The sequence below is a fragment of the Perissodus microlepis genome, chromosome 15 (genome assembly GCF_051167445.1).
Source record: "Perissodus microlepis isolate ML-2025 ecotype Zambia chromosome 15, ASM5116744v1, whole genome shotgun sequence".
In the NCBI taxonomy this organism is placed as follows: Eukaryota; Metazoa; Chordata; class Actinopteri; order Cichliformes; family Cichlidae; genus Perissodus; species Perissodus microlepis.
This window is the reverse complement of record NC_140475.1, coordinates 19,925,809-19,939,135: the sequence shown is the minus strand read 5'-3', so window position 1 is coordinate 19,939,135 and position 13,327 is coordinate 19,925,809. Positions and strand designations below refer to the sequence as shown.

Sequence of the window (13,327 nt, the reverse complement as noted above, 5' to 3'; positions counted from 1 at the left end):
CCTCCAAAGTGGAGCCGGGGTTTCCACAAGACTGAGTTTAATCCAAGGCTTAAAGAACTTAAACTAACAATCAATTATTAACGTGTAAAGAGAAGACAGTGGGTCTGCAGAAGCATCTTTAAGATTCAAGTGATCAAATGGGGTCCATAAATGTTAACTGCTATGAAGCTGTCTTTTTACTTCTACAACTTTTCATAGTTTTTACAGAAATAGGATTTTGAAAAGTTGTGCTGCTTCATTAAGGACCGTGTTAGTGTGTTTTTTTTAACACTGTGGGCTTTGACTTCAGTGTAATTTTCCACTTCTTATCACTACAACACACTACAATACACTGCACTGCAGTTCTTTTCCATAACTATTGTAGCAAGATTTACTTCCACAGCTGACTTGATGCCGATTAGGATAAAAAAATATATATATTTAATTAGATTTGAACATTTCAGAATATCTGCCATAGATAAACTAAAGACAAACTGATAAACTCAAATATAGCTTTTAACAAAAGAGTTCCTGTATAATTTAATTGTCATTTCAAGTAATTTTCAACCTAAAACCGCTTGGTTGCTTTAGGGTTAAAGTGTTTTCAGGAGCAACAGAAGATACAGAAGATACATAAATTTGTATCTACAGTTTTTTCATTTCGCTGTCATACACATCTTACGTTTTTTCTCTAAATACAAATCACTGAGGCTTGATGGCACATGTTGAAAAAAGAAAACTACCTGTAATTAGCCGTGCTTCTTGTTTTTATGAGGTACAGTTTACAGACGTGCTTTAAATGCATCACATGCAGGCATGCAGTTACTGTTCTAAAAAGACAGCTGAAAGATGTGCGTGATTGTTTCTGCTGGAAAAAAAAAGTCCTTTCTAGGGTTTCAGAGCATCAAAGTGATTAAATCTTGTAAAAGTTTTAACTTTTTGCCCAGCCCTCATTTCTTCATGCCTCTTCAAAATTCCATTTAAGGGGGCAGACTGCGGGCTGCACTTTAAACACAATTCCACCACTAAATTCAAACTGGTTCAAAGACAGACGGACAGACAGACTTGGGGTTTTTTGCCTTTGGTTTCCTGTGACAGATGACTTCAGTCTCAGTTATTTTGGATGAGCTGTTTTTATTTTTAATTTTTTTTTAAAGTTAAAACTTTAAATCAGATTTTCCTTCTTTTTGTACCCTTTCAAAGTGTTTGAGGGTTAAGACTTTGCTTTACTGTTAAAAGTTGTAGTCATGATCATTTCTGGTAAACAATAATCACGACTTTAGATCAAGTGGGTGTTTCTGACAGTAAAGCCCATTTTGCTGTTGGTCCCTGCCAGCCCATAGCCTCCACTTTGGGGTTGTCTGTGGTGGCAGATGGGGATGAAGCAAGAACCTTATAAACCTGAGTCCTTATGATCTACAAGGGAAAGCCAACAGCTTACCATGACCCAAGTCGCTGATGCCAAAACCTCACCTGAAAACATTCAAACTTCAAACTCTCCTAAATCTTGTGAGTCATCTTTCATGGCTACCTAAACTTTAAACTATTAAAACACCTAGGAGAATCTGGACCATTCTTAAGCCTCAGAGGCCCATCATTCTGTTTGCTAATTGAAAAGGGAATGCCTAATGACATTAAGATGTAACAAGCAGGTATTCGCCTACTGATTTGTATGCTTTAGTAAAAATACCTTTAAAAAAAAAAAAAAAACATAGGTGGTTTCATTAATTATTCAGCATTTCCCTGAGTTATGAACACATTTTGCCTGGTAACAGTGTACTAAGTAGTATCCAATCCATTTCATTTATCAGCTATACATTCATACATTTCTCCCATGACCCCAATACGACCTTTAAACAATGTACAGGAGGCTAAAGTGGACTTCCTAACAAGCTGGGAATAAACAGTGGTGATGAATATCCTGGCTGCCCAGCTTGACCCCCATTCTTCTATTTAATAGACAGCAGCCAATACACTGAGAGCAGATGCATTAATTAAAGATGATGTAGTGAGCTTTGCAGCTGGGAGATGATAAGATGCTGAAATCCTGCAGAAATGCTGTTGTAATTATTTGGTGGGTTTTTTTTTCCTCTCTTTTTTCCCCCCATTGTAATTTCTGGAATTGCTAAGTTTATTATTATTTATTCAAAAACAATGTGCATTTTTAAGGTCCTGAACATGCTTGAATACCGGTTATCATCTAAGACATTTGGTACACATACATAAAACAGCCTCTGACGCATACTCTAAACCACAATAACACCACCATTTTGAATGTAAGAAGCAATTTGGGTGCAATTTCTTGCCATTTCTAAGCATTAGAATTTAAAAACATCCTCCTGGAGACTGAATCAAATCCGTTTCAGTGTCATACATGGTCAGTTTTTATTATTCAAGGGAATGTCCAAAGCACTGTGAAATTTAAAGTTCTTGTAATTCACCCATACATTGCCCAAACCAGCCCAGACTTGTCATGTTTGATAAGGATCCCACCATGAACTATGAATGCCATCAAGTAGCAACAGGAAATCAGTATTTAGTGACACAGTTCATTTGATAAACCTAACATTTGCATTCTGGGTTCTACACATGGACACAGGAATTTGGTTTGTCCAACATCCACCTGCCTGCAGGAAACGCCTCAACCCGTACAAATTTGTGAGGGCCCAACTATTGTTTTAATTCATAATTGTGATTCACTGGCTTTCTGAATAAGTGACACACAACTGGAGTATAATTGTGAGTTCACACTCAGTAGGGAAAAAAACAAAACAAAAAACAACTGTGACATCCAAATAAAGAAAGAACAGCATCACTCTGTTGCATCCTGTCAGACTGGAACAATAAAGCGCACCGCAGCATTTCTCCAGACTGAGAGAAGGTGACAACGTTACTTACTAAGGTTTAAACCGCACAAGCATCCAGCCTGAGAGTTACTGAGGATGTGCATTCAGTATATGAGGAAGAAAAGGCTGGTTGGTGCAAACGAGCTGCAACAAGGTTACTCATCCAGTCATGTCTCTGTGTATTTATCTCTGGGTCATAACTCTGCGGTGCAGGCTTTAAGGCCTATGGTCACGATCTTTTGCCCCACTTTGTAATGAACCTGTGCTGAGGTGCGATTACTCTCAGGCAGACCCACCTATAGCCTGACCATGAAATGTGACATGCTACACATTTACAGCTTCATCTGGTCAGCCAGATAAAAACAAGCTCAGCAGACATTTACAGCAACACAGACAACACAGCTGTAGAGCTAGAATTATCTCAGGCCTGCTAAGAAGGTGCAGGTGGCTGTAGTTGCAGCTGATGGGGAAAAGGGTCAAAGGTTATAGAAGGTCCTTGACTTCCTTTTTTTAAAGTGGGGTTTAACACATTTTGCCTATAAAAATGCAAACAATTATTAAAATGTGGACCAATTGCAGTTACATGCATATTCACGCCAGAAGAAACTGTGGTAGCGTTATGACCAATATTTTTGCAAGCTGACAGATTTACAAATATCCAGGACAGTAGGGTGTGTTAATTACTGAATGGAGAAAGAACTTAATGATGAGTTTAGAATATCTATATTTAGTGAGGTGGCTGTTAAAAAAAAAATCTAGTTTTGGGGTGACCAATAGTGACTGTTTTTTTCCTTTTTTGTTAGCTGGACGCATTTCTAAAGCTTAAGAAAGACGTCAGATTGGATTGTTTCTTTAGTATTTTTAAATTATGTAATTACATGTTGGAGTCTTGTAAGTCTTTGTGGGCTGGGCTTATTTTTTATGGATGAAACCAAATTTAAATCAATCAGCGAGCAGGCCTTTTACAAAAGTTTGCAGTGTTTCATTTTTCTGTCAGGAGTAAACAGAATGCGCTTTATAACTATACATTTATATTTCAATGTCTTTGATTAGGAAAAAAAAAAAATACAAACCATACAGTCAAACCACTACTTGCTACTCTTCCACTCTTCTCAAAAGTTAAATATTTGGTCCAGGGATATAAACATGTAACAGGGCAATAAATCATTCCAGCTACACCGTCTTGCACTGCAGCTGAGAGTCCTTGTTCAGCTCTGCAGCTTCAGTGAGCATGGTGTAGCGGCACGTGAGCCAGTTCAGAATGACCCTACAGCTCACAGATGACCTCCAAAGCAAAGGAAGAACTACCGTGACTAGCTGCAGTCCGAGAATGTGGAATGTGAGTACATCTGACTGCAGGATGAGATGTTCTGGGGAAGCAGGAGCTGAATGGTTTTGAGGACCACCACAACAGCAACATGGCCAACAAGCTTGTAGGAAAAACACAAGACAGGAAGCACCAGGGCTAGCAGATTATAATTTATTCATTTATTTCTTTTTTAAAAGCTAAAAAAGGAAACACTGGAGCCTGTCGAAAACCGTGTGTGTGTGTGGCCTCCTTTTTTTTTTTTTAAACTGCTGTAGTGTGCAGCTCATCACAGCTACAGCGTTGCCATGGGGACGCAGCCAGCTAATGTCTGCATGACGTGAGGGGTGAGACAGAAAGAGAAAAAGGGGAGGGCACGGGCAATGAACACACAGAGGAACAATGCAAACAGAGATAAATGCACGCCGTGGTCAGCGCCTCTGCATGAGTGACCTCATGCTGCTGTCATTGTGGCTGAGGCCAGCATGTCTGTTACCCAAAAGTGTTTCTACTATCTCCAGCTGCCACTTTAGCAGGTACACCCACGGTCAGCACTGACCTTTAGTCAAAGTCAGACACCAGCCAGCTAAACTCTTAAGTCCTTTCTGCCTTTATAAGCCGTAGCATTTTAATTTCCCAGGATACCCTATGCCATCTCACAGAAGATCAAAATACTTATTCCAGCGAATTTATTTAAAAAAAATCAAATAAAAAATTTCCATTATCATAAACAAAGGGCTAGACCTCAAAGTCCAAAGGCATTTAATTATCTAATGCAATGAGGAACTTATTAATGCAACAGTAACATGTTTCCAACAAAGAAAGCAAAAGAAACTGTCGCCGAGTTGTTGGAACAAAAGCATTGTATGTACAATGTGTACATCAGCTTTTATCATGACTGTGCTAGGAAGGACCTAGCATGGAAAAGAAGCAGCCATCCGTCCTTGCCTGTCAATCAAGGTTATTAAATCCACATTGCCTACAGGTCTCGCAGATCTGCAGACACCTTTAGTAATGTGCTACTACAATTTCATTTAGAGCCAACACAGTTAGGGTTAGAGTAAGTATATCATATATCTGCAAAGATTTTCATAACTATTTAAGTTGAAAAATTATTTCATATAGTTCCAGGTTATTGACCTTGCCTTTTCTTGATGACTATGGTATCTTAAATTTAAAAACAAAAAAGGAAGAGATAGTCGCTGTTACATAACACAAGAAAGTGGCATTGTTTATTTACAAAGCTCACCTGCAAAAACCACCTGGTTACCTCCGCACGTTGCTTAAATTTCAATACTGCATTTACAATGTCAGGTCACGGGACTTTCTAGGATTAGCTAGAGGTACTCTTATTCACAATAAAAACTAAGTATAAATGCTTTGCCACCTACAAACATATGAAGCAACAGTTTCTTGCTTCATTAGAAAATTCTACTTTCTGATATCCTGTAAATTATCTATACTCTAGTTGCCTTTTTTTAAAAAAAAAAAAATCCGAATAGTTTGAATTTCAAGAAACTGCAATTCAGTTTCAATCCAATTTAGTTAAATTTTAATCATATAGCTTCAAATCACAAAAACAGTTGCCTCAATGAGCTGTGTCTGCCTAATGATGAAAACATCTGTTAAATCTGACAACTGCAAAAGATTTCCTATGCAATACAGATATATATACAGAGGTATTTATGCTCTTGCACTCAGGAGCAATGTTGCAAATCACTGAGCTGATCCGCTTTATATCAAAATGTGATTGTCCCGTCAATGTGATGGACTATGTCAATTTGTCAGATATGCCGTATGCAATCACACATAGCTTTCTGGAATTCTTTTCATATAAACACAAAGAACGTCAATAGGTTTCCTTTAAAAAAAAAAAAAAAAAAAGTAAATACTTAAATAGAAAAAAATCTGACGGCCAGCATCTGTATACATATATCAGGTCTGAAAGTATAAAAATTATTTAAAAGCACTAAAAAAGAATAAAAACTCCTGTGAAAGAAGGTACAGCAACTGATGAGTTTAACAGCCAGCAACTTCAATAAACCACAACGACAACAAAATAAATAAATAAAAATAATATAGAATATCTAACCACACTGAAATATTTCTACACAACTAAATTGCCACCACTGGTGGAAATGACTCCTCTGGAGGATTGAGAATCTGGGAATAGTTAGAAAAAAATAAAAGAAACCTGACCGTTCTGAAAACAAATCATTCCACCTCATAGGCCAGGAAACACACTATCTCCACAAAACACTCACTTCCTTTCTGCCGAGTTTCCTGCTTCCTGTGCACCAGCAGGGAAAAGCTGGGAGGGAGGGAGTGGCCGCTGATGTCACAGCGAGTCTGCCAACATGCAGCGTATCCCGTGCCACAGGAAACAAGGTGGCTACAAGTCCGACTTCCTGCTAGTAAATATCATCATAATTTGAGGTGGAAGGTAAGTACAGGGAGGAAAATAATCGTTAAGGTGATCAGAAAAGTCATTTGGTGTGAACGGTAATTGTTGATTTTGGAATTCAGAACATGACAGGAGAAAAAAGGAGCGGCAGTAGCGCACAAGAAGTCTCTTGTGCTGTATAGAGACTTCAAATAAATACTTTTATTTATTTTCTCCAGAAAAATGTTGTGATAAAGTAAGCGTTTCTCAGGCTTTTCACCTCGCTAGGCCATGTGACGGCAAGTGTCTTAATATGCTGTGACATACCATCATCCCATTCAGCAGTGCATTACATAACTGAGATAAAGTAATAATTAAAATCCATTTTTATTCATGCCGATTTCCAATTTACTCTCCTGTGGTGCTCAAACTGAAACCCTTTCTCTTTAATTTTCCTTAAATTCAGCCTTAGTAGTCCACCAGGCCTATGCACCAGGTATTTTTTATTCATTTTTTATATTTTTGGGGGGGACAAAAGCTACAACCACTAAGTTAGGGAATTTATATTATAAGCCTGGTGTTCTCTAATGACACACAGGTCCCTGGGTCAAACATCATCCTGGCTCAAAAAGCTAGATCAGATATAGGTAAAAACAGGACAATCAAGTCAATGCAGTTCTGTGTAGTTCTGTGTTTACTTTGCCATGCAACAGCAGCAGCTAACACATTTACATCACCCAGCTTTCACAAAGACAAACTGGGAACACTTTAGGATTCAAAAGATTCATTTCAGCAGTTAGTAAACCGCAAACAAACAAAAAACAAAGAGCACATATCTGACAAGCAGAAGCTCCTGTAGTGCATGTGAGCAGCGCAAGGTAAAGAAAAGTGTGCATTTAAAGAGAAGATTTTCTGCTCTGTTTACCAAAGTACATATAAAATAAAGAAAACATGTCATACTGTATTAACTATGCTCTCTTCTGTGAGGACAGTGCCTGTGGGTTAAATTAAATGCTTAAACTGAAAGTAAAAGTATGCTTTGTGATGTAACATTTGCTTTAATTTCCATCTCTGCCTCAACTTTAGAAGCCCTAAAGTCTATTTAAGGCATTTATGTCTGTTAAACGTCTTAAATTTAGATCCAATCATAGAGATCTAACAATAGATTTGTCTTTTAAGCTGCTGTACTATGGGACAAAAAAAAAACAACTGTACAACTTTGACTCTAATACTTAACAACTTTCTGAGGCTTTTAGGGTCACTGTTCAGCATAATTGATGTTTGGGGCAGAACATCTTGTTCCACGCAGGATCAGTGGAGAACTGAGTGGACAAAAAAATGCTGCCGTTCCCATTTTTAAACCATAAGCTTCTCTTGAGTTGCTCAGGGGGAAGGGGAAAAAAAAAAGGTCTTGGGTCAGCATTCAGGGCAAGAGGAGGAACTGTAAAACCTTATCACCATCCCACAGATACAAAGGTACTGTTTAATGTAGCCAACTCTGCCTTGCATAAATAAGAGTTTCCTGATAATCTGATTTACATGATTGAGGAAAATCACACTTATACAGGAAGCAGAGGGAAATGTCAGCATAATAAAGATCACTCCTGTCTGAATGATGGCAATGTAACACGTAATTACAAGCTTAAAGAGTACTACCTGCTAATTACTGCACTGTCGATACCCTCATGAAACCCACTGCCGGAGAGTGCATTTGTAAAGGCGATATGCATCATTTATTCTCTATTATTTATCCAGCATGGTCTGCTTGTCCTGTAAAATGTTTGTCAGTCTGCTTTTATTTATGGCTCAACTTTATGGCATGTAGCAGAATTTTTACATTTATATGAGGGGGGGTGGGGGGTGAAACTGGACCCAAATTTAACAAAACCTAAAAAAAGTTTCTAGCACATCATGTTGGACAGGGTCTGACATAACCGGTGGCCTCATGTCAGCAAAATAGTAGGTGGCAAGCTGATTGGCCAGCTGCTGGCCTGTAAGGGCCATTCACAGTTATGAATTCACCTCAAGCAACCCTTGCTAAATTAATATTTTTCTGTCGTCAATAGCCCGTTCTGATAATAAATGAGACATTTAAAGTTATAGAAATAACTGACATTAGGAGGTTGATGGTGCAGAACTCAACAGTGAGGTTTCAATTGAATTTAAAGATTTATTAGTTCATTATTTAGCATTTTTAGAATGTCAATAGAAAATATTCATGCAGACAGGCAGCCAGTTTAACTCAGATCTGCTGGTCTTTTGGGGGGGGGGGGGGGCTCTGGGTTGTGTAAACTGGTCCCAAAATTTATTCAAAACTTACTTTTTCTTACTTCCTGCACATCAAACTTGCTGTACAGTCTTTGTTTTTACTCCAGAACTCATATTCAGGACAATCTCGTCAGCAGCTTTTTCTTTTCCCTGATGAGCAGCATTTCCAAGCACAAGAAGCTGCAAAGCTGTCAACATCCAAACTATTAGAGGAGTCTTCTTGATGCTGCATACTCAAAAAAAGGTGCTTCTTTTCAAAGATGACACATACCATTATTTTTAGGTTGCATGTAGCAAGTTATTGAATGCCACATTTCTGAACAGACACCATTTGAGCTGACTGAAGAAATTAGAATAAACAGTGACAAATTGAAGGAAATAAGTGAAGCCTTGACCTAAGGCTGTGCGATATGACCAAAATCTCATATCCCGATATAAGACATCTATCGTCCCGATAACGACATAAATCACAAAAATGTAACATTTTCTGTAAATTCTGTGAATCTCAGGCAGCTCGACTTGCGTGACGTGTTTCCAGCTGAGCGTCGTGTAGCTGGAGTCGAGTGTTTTAACTGATGCATGAAACGATACATTTTTAGACATAAGTTGTAACGGCCGCCGTTTTCTTTGTGAGTATTTATTACACAGCGTGCTGCGGGGAAAAGCCTGTTCTAATGTTTGAGTCTAAGGTTTATTTTTTAGCACCTGACGGCTCTTTTTTGCTTCTCATCTGTAAACACTCTGCATCCTCTTTCACGTGATTCAGTTTATTTTGAAAGGTCTCAACAGGATCTTGAGCTTTATTGTGAAAGGTTTATGTGGAAAATAAACAAACGGACACGCGATGGTTTTACCGTCGTTGTTCTTAACAACGACGCATAAAAACAGGAGCTTGTCCGTCCGTAGTGTGGTTATATTAAATATAAGAGAAAGAGAGAACTTTAAGAAATTAATATAGCCACTACAGTGACCATCAAAACGCTGAAAAAATATTGCCGTAAACGGTTTATTTTCCGACACCACGAAACAAACGACAGCGTAAAATGAAACGATAGACGTTTTTATATCGTCATCCCATATATATCGTTATATTGAACAGCCCTACCTTGACCTCACCAAGTCTGTAATGCTCTGGGGGGGTATTTTGCTGCCATGTTTTCGGTCTGCTTGTTGCCACATAGGGAAGATATTTATCCTACGATAAAACATTTCTATCTCATCAATTTAAAGATTATAAAAAGTGTGAATCATGTCTTATGGTTGGCTGGGTTTGTCCCATTTAAATTGATCCACTCCATCAAGCTGACTGATTGATCTGGCATTGAGATGTGAAACAGCAGTTCCTCGATTAAAACTTACATCGGTTCACTGAGCACGGTGTGAGGACTAACGATTAGCCAACCAGCACCGTGGCATGGGATTTAATCTGGTGTCAATCTGTCTGTGGAACCCAATTTTTATTTTTATTTTTTTTTAATTGCCACTGCTTGCTAATTTGCTGAACAACAAATACTAGACAAACATCAACTAAACAAGTAAAACTGTAAAAATTCGTAACGTTTTAAGGTTCTTTAAGAGCCTTTTTAACTTCTTTTTAGTTTCTTAAGATGGTATTTTATATGTATGTAAAAAAAAAAAAAAACAGCCAACGGGAACCGCAGAGTAATATGATACTTAAACACAGTCACTTTTGTCAACACATAAAATAAAGATTTTTTAAAAAATACTGAGGCTTAGACCTTTAGGCTACAACTATACAACTGAAATCGAAGAAAGTGCTCTTAAAGCTCAGGCAAAACCAGTTTGTTTCCATGGATATTAGACAGATTAATATGTAGGGCTCCAGGAATTTGTTAGAGGAAATGAAATGCCGTCCCTCACGGAAAAGGCTGCATCCATCTATTATACTGCATTTGTGCCCAAGTGATGGAAATGTCGTCACCAGGCTGTTAGCACGAGACTCTGTGCGGACTTCAAGCAGACCTCGAGTGGACTTTAAAGAAATATAACCATAATCACTACTCATCCTCTGTTTCTGTCACTGTCCACAACCAAGTGTAAACCTCACTTAATCCTATGGTCTGCATGGTCACTAGATCACGACTACACATGGAGTATCCTCAGCCACATATTTGCTTTGAGCTGTACTACAGGAGCTAAACTTACTTGATAAATGTGATATGCTCCAACTATGATATGAGACATGGGAACACCAATGTTTATTCTCCACTTTACATCCATAATCTAAATTCAGGAGTATTAAATAAGACATAATAGAAAACACAGGTAGAAGATGAGCCTGGTGTCAAAACAATTAAATTCTTTAGTTGGTGCAGGTTTCAGTTTTTAAACCAGGTAAAATGTGCTTTTTCAACTCACATAAGTTCATGTACTTATGAAGGATCATAAAAATAAGGCAAATTGAAAAGTATCAAACTCTGGCCTGTGTCTATGTACTTGACAGCCTGTTCCTTGGACAATTTTAGAGTATGAAGGTTAAATTATCAATGCTTCATTAAATATTGCACAAAAACAATAAGCCGATTCTGAGATGGGAACTTTTGATAGGTTTGGGTGCTTTTCTTGAATAACTCTGGTGCAGAGTTTCAGAGAATCATGAAAGCTAAACACTTTAGGAAGGTTAATGTGCCACACATTCACATGTCCCACCAAAACCTAGAAGGATTAGAAGTCACTAAACCTCCACATCTCCAGTGGGTGGAGTGGAGTCATGTAGTGTTGAGATGCATGCCTGCATCTCAACACTACATGACTATTGTGCCACAACATCCAAGCCCAGTGTTTATTCAGTCTGCAGAAATAAGTCCCCACATCTCTTCCCACTGCGAGTCCCCAACGTGACATGGGTACCTGTTATGTTATAATGAGCCTCACCATAAGTCCCGCAGCAGGACCTATTCATTTTGGGTTTGAAAGATTAAGAAGTTTGAGAACCTTTGCTCCAGACTAATCAGCCAGCCGTGCCTAATCTAATCACACAAATGATCTCACTGCTCTCAGTGGCAGCTTGCTCTGAAATTAAACTTTTATAACAATTACCAGATATTCTGTTTTTCTACTGGGGGGTGGGCAGCTTTATTTAAGGATAACAGTGTCAAGTTTCATCTATAGCACAGCTTCACTCTGGAGTGGTCTAGCCTATTTGGAGGACACTTGTGCAGCTTGGGCGCTCCACCACCTGACATATGGGTGGGGTGTTTCGTGGTGAAGGAAGGCCATGCATCTCCTTACACTGAGTTATGCTCTGCTGGACTACACTGTGACGCTTGTGAGCTGAAACCCCAGTATAGTGAGAGAATTACAGTCTGGGAAACTTCTGGACATGCAGAGTTAATGATTCCTCACACAGACGAGGGGTTGTGTATTTGTCTGCGCGTGTGTGCTGTGTAGTATGCAACACTGGCCAACGGCTGGCCAGCTTCAATCCTGGTAATCGGCTCAAGAGGAGAAGAGAGGGGACCCTGTGGCCCCCCTACACCCTTATCCAAGAAAGAGGTGGGGGGTGGGCAGCTCGCCTAAAAACACAGCAGCTGACACAATCACAGTCATAGATTTAAATTAAAACTACTTAACCACAAAATGCACCAGTCACAGGCAGGACTGGATGCAAGGACGTGTCCTGAGGGGGGCACAGGGTGGCACCAGGCATCCCTCTACCAATGCTATTTTGCTAGAGCACTATTAGGCCACCTAGTAGTATATAAGTAATGAAAATCATCTCTACTAGCAGCATTAAAAGTGATATGCACACACTCTTGAATCAATAATTATGATCCAATAATGTGTTTATGACTGAAGGTTCTTTCACATTAGGCAGTTGTAGTTGAACTATTTGTATATTTTGATGGTAAATATCTAAGAAAATGGCCTAGATTAGATTTGGGCAAAATATGAGGGCCAGAATTTCACTGTAAATCATTTTGGTCCAGCCCTTCAATCCTAAAAAAATTAATAAAAAAAAAAAAAAAATAGTATTAAGTTAAGCGTGGAGTCTGTAATGCATTTACCTCTATTCTAACAGTGCATTTCATCAGGTCCAGTCACTCAAACCTACCTTGAGTGCCGGCACCTGCAGAATGAAATTCAAATTAAATTAGAACTATTTTATTTGTTTTATCTTGTCATTAATGTTAACGTCTTGCTTTGGTCTCAGTGGTGCAGACAGAAAATGCAGGAATCTTGTTTAACTCCACATTTGTCTGGGCTTTAGCCAGTGTAGATGTTATGTTATGTTGTTAGCTGCTAGGCTAAACAGCATCACCAGTTTTCTTGGTTGCGTTGAATTGGCAACGTTATTGCAACTCTCATCAATCATGCTGACGTCCTATGAGCCACCACATTTCAAAAATCCTGGAAACGCCCCTGGTTTGCTGGACACTGAACTTAGTAAGGACTAGAGACATCGCCAAGCTCTTGCTACTGTTCGGCAAGGAGGCGTTTCTTATCCCGTCATGTCATTAGTAAACAGCCACAACCTGAGTCCAGACGGGCAGTTTAATTACAGCACTGCTGCTCCGCCGTGTT

At 38.8% G+C, this 13,327-nt stretch overlaps 1 protein-coding gene across 17 annotated transcripts in view; it reads right to left on the bottom strand.

Moving 5' to 3' along the window:
- The window catches only part of afdna (afadin, adherens junction formation factor a), a 113,730-nt gene that overhangs the window by 99,269 nt on the left and 1,134 nt on the right, over window positions 1-13,327 (bottom strand). The gene's annotated exons all lie outside the window — the stretch shown is intronic.